We start from the raw sequence: 4,573 nt of genomic DNA on the forward strand, positions 1-4,573 counted from the left end.
ACCGCCATCTAGTGAACACTGCAAGAACTAAACTAGAGGTGGCTACATACAGGGGACGGTACCGCCATCTAGAGAACACTGCAAGAACTAAACTAGAGGTGGCTACATACAGGGGACGCACAGCCCACGCCCTAAGGAGCTTCGCCCCTAAAAAAGCATTAGTACTGAGGAAATCTTTAGGAATGAAGCTTTTTAGAAAAACGAGATGTTGCCCCGGCTTAGACGATTTTACTTGCACTGCATGTAACCAGAGCTTGTGGATTCAAGACGGAGCCGTGGCCTTCCGATTTGTGAGCTTGATTCCATCGCAGACGCGCAAAGAAACCGTGTACTCAAGCAGGCTTTGAAAAAGACTCCTAAAGATACGGCCGGCCAATAAATCACTGAACAGTCCTATTTCACTGCATGTGGAAGTTACTCGCGCCAACCAATCTCAGCAACCCACATCTGGAGACCCACAAAAAAAAAACGCACCGCCATGGCCGACCCGGAAGAACTTGCCGCTTTCTGCAAGCTTGCGCACCACATCGACAACATCGAAAGACAGCTCAGCTTCATCGAAAAACACCTGCATAAACGCAGGTGCTCACGCCTCCACTCTCTAAGCCGGGACCACAACACCGCCTCGTCACAGCAGCTTGGTGAGCACGGCCGGTGTTACTACCACCGATGCTTCGAGGACAGAGCTCGACAATGTCGACCACCCTGTTCCGATCGGCATGATTGAAGCGCTAAAGGCAGCTCCTAAGCACGGCTGCGAGCTGCCAACTTGGAGGCCGTCGCATCTTCGTCACCGACCCAATCACAAAGCAGCTATACCTTGTCGATAGCCGTTCCGAAATCTGCTGCTACCCACGAGACTATTTTCAAAGTTCTCGCCCGTCGACATCTTTTGGGCTCAGTGCGGCGAACCAGTTCACAATCAAAATGTACGGCTGCTTGGTTGCGACCTAGGCAATTTGTAGGCAAAATGTACGGCTGCTAGGTCGCGACCTAGCTCAAGACGCTAGGTCGCGACCTTCATTGCAATGTTGTCATCACTGGCTTCGCTTAAGCAATAATCGGCTCGCAATTTTTGGCACAATACAACCTCCTCCCGGACTGCCACCACGACCATCTCCTTGATGCCACAGGGGGCCATTCCTAATCAGGCCAGACAAAAACCGCCCAACAGCCAAGCATCAAAATATCCTCAGTGTTGACAATCATTCACCTACCACGCCATTTTTTCCAGCCACGCTACAACGGGCTCCAACTAGTCGTCCATCGCGACAACAAGAACTTCACTCCGCGCATGAACTGGAACGACGTCAGCATCTCGATTGAATGGCTCAAGCCCGCATATTTTGCTGCGAACGAACCGGGCAGTGCCACTCCTTCCTCAGGCATCTATCCACAGCCGCCGATGTCAAAGCCAGCTCCTTTCTTCGACACACTCTGGACGTCTGGTACACCTTTCAGATTTCTACAGACACCGCTAGCTCTGCACTCCACGAGGGTGATGAGGTGATCGCTGCGCCCAAACTTGCGCTGCCTCCGTCTCGTCCCTATCTAGCCCAGCGTGACGCAACCAGTTTCTGCAACGCGCCTCCGATAAGGGACAGCGCCACCGCAGCGTCCCTGGAGGCTTACGCCACCACTGGTGGCTATAAATCCAAGCTGCTAAGCTCGGAAGTTATCATTGCTACTCTAACTGTTCGAGCACAGCGTCGGAATTCTAGCAACGCCACAGCTACTACGCTAATAAATAGTTATGTTTTATGTTGGAATCCATCCTTCCATTGATACAGCATCCCACAATCGTATTTACAACTTACTAGATTTATTATTTGTACACGGAATCATCTCATCACAATTAACAACTGAATATGCCGTAAAAAGCAGCTTTTCTAAAAAACGGTAACGTGCGTTTCGGCCACGGCCTCTATTGCTTTATCTCTGAAACCCTGTGATCGGCTTCGTCGCCAGATAGACAACTTAGTCACATATATGGGAATGGCTACATTGGGAAAATAACTTTCAAAGAAAATTCGTTGATAAAAAAGATGCATGCGTTGCTCTTTGTGCAAGAAAAACCTAACGTTATTCGATGGCACTGAAAAAAAAACGGATTCATAGTAAAACTTCATATTTATAGACTGTCCCGCAACTTGAGGCAAGACTTTGAAAATGAAAGGCACTTCTGAGGTGAATTGAGCCGAAGGTATAATATTCGCACTAACCTGTAGATATTCGAACTGTTTTTTTTTTTATTTTCCCCTAAGCTATGTATTCATTATCAAAAATATACATATTAGCTTAAACCGCAAAATATGACCTCTAAGCTTTAGAGCCCTTTCAGAAACCACCGACTCAATTGTTTCCTGCAAGATACGTTACGCGGTTATTTTTTCCACGTAGTGGTCCGACAAAGCGCACGCTCACGGCCCGTCACGCGGTTTTCCAGCTTTCTCGAGCCTTTTTTACAAGTGAGTGAGTAAAAACTTTAGTGAGAATGTGCGGCGGTATTTAGCGGGGTGGGGCTACAAGCACCCCAGCCTACGTGACAGCCTCGAGTCCTTCGACACGGGTGGCTGCTGGCCTTGTCAGCGGTGTCTTTCGTTGCTGACAGTCTCGGCATGCCCTGGCGTAACGAGTGACGTCGGTGGTAAGGCGCGGCCAAGAGTATCTTTCTTGTACCCTTGCGAGCGTGCGGGAAACACCAAGTTGTCTGCCATTGGACCATCATGCAGGGTCTGAAGGAGTTCTGGTCGCAGAAGTGAAGGCACCATGACAAAGTACTTGGCTCGAAGGGGTAAAAAGTTCTTTAGGAGAAAAAGCCGTTTCGCAGTGATAACGACGTAAGTGCCCATTTGAGTACTTTCAGAACAACGGAGGTCCTGCCCTAGAGAAATTCAATCAGGGTCCAATGTTCCGGGTCAACCCGCTGGTGTTCAGCAAAGTCGTCGGCAGTTATTGTTCTCAAGGAGGAGTCGTCATTCAGGTCTTCGGGCGGTGGTGGCTCGATGGGGGTTCGCGACAGGCAGTCGGCGTCAGAATATTTTCTGTTGGACTTGAATATGGCGTATTCTTGAAGTCTCAGGCCCCATCGGGAGAGCCGACCGGAAGGGCCCTTCTAGTTAGCTAGCCAACAGAAGGCGTGGTGGTCGCTCACAACATTGAAGGGCCTATCATAGAGTTAACGAGGAAACTTTGACGTCGCCCAGATGATGGCAATACACTCCCTTTCTGTTGTGGAATGATTGCTTTCTGCCTCAGATAGTGAACAGCTAGCGTAACTAATCACCCTTCCCAGTCCGTCAGTTTTCTGCACAAGGACGGTGCCGAGTACTACGCTGCTTGCGTCAGTGTGCACTTCTGTTTTGGTGTTTTCGTCCATGATGATGATATATGGTGTTTTTTGGCGCAAGGGGATTTGTTGGTCAAAGAGCGCCATTTCATCTTACTAAAAATATGGACAATGATTGTGATAAGCGGCTGTATAAGGGCCGTAAAATTCCTCGCGATAAGGCGGGTAAGAAAATACAAGTAATAAAATGATGACCATGCCGTGAAAGATGTGTGTGGTGTGAATGATGACAAAAGTTGGTGATAATAAAGACGATGGTGGATATGTATGGCATAAGCACAAGTGCCTCACTCGTTCATACCCTTGCGTCCAAGGGCCGTGAGGCAAGTGCTTTCTTGTGTAACCTCCGCAGCAAAAACCTCTCTAGAGAGGTCGTGCTACGGAATGCCCGGGTATATGATATGAAAATTATGAATTTCTTTAAAAACGCTAACAATGATTTATGACTAAAAAGCGGTTCCCTACCGACGAACATTGCAGGGTGTAAAGGTATATGCTATCGGTAGGGTAATGGAAAATGTCGTTTTCTTAGAGTTTCTAAGTGTTTGCACTGGATTAACATGTGAAGGACTGTCAATGCTTCACCACATCTGTCACACAATGGTGGATCGCCACCACACAAAAGATATGTGTGTGTCGTGTATGTGTGTCCTATCCTGAGTCTCGTTAGTATTACCTCTGTATGACGCGATTTCGATACGGGCAGCCAATGACCAAGGTGTGGCTTAATAACGTGTAGTTTGTTTTGTGTGTGTGTATCCCACTTGCTCTGCCAGTATACCCTGAGGTTTCGTTTGAGAGACGGCTTAAGATCAAGGGCCGGGATTGATATGGATGTAGGGGCAGTGCTTTTCTGGACGGATGCAGCGAGCTGATCCGCCCTCACGTTGCCTTGAATCTCACGGTGCCCTGGCACCCAGCACACTACAACATGTTGGTTGAGTGTGTAGAGTGTGCATAAAATGGAGTAAAGTGAAACGAGGACAGGGTTTTTTTTAGGGGCGAAGCTCCTTAGGGCGTGGGCTGTGCGTCCCCTGTAGCCTGTATGTAGCCACCTCTAGTTTAGTCCTTGCAGTGTTCACTAGATGGCGGTACCGTCCCCTGTATGTAGCCACCTCTAGTTTAGTTCTTGCAGTGTTCACTAGATGGCGGTACCGTCTCCTGTATGTAGCCACCTCTCGTTTAGTTCTTGTAGTGTTTACTAGATGGTGGTACTTGCAGCTG

The sequence above is a fragment of the Rhipicephalus microplus genome, chromosome 1 (assembly GCF_043290135.1).
Source record: "Rhipicephalus microplus isolate Deutch F79 chromosome 1, USDA_Rmic, whole genome shotgun sequence".
Lineage (NCBI taxonomy): Eukaryota > Metazoa > Arthropoda > Arachnida > Ixodida > Ixodidae > Rhipicephalus > Rhipicephalus microplus.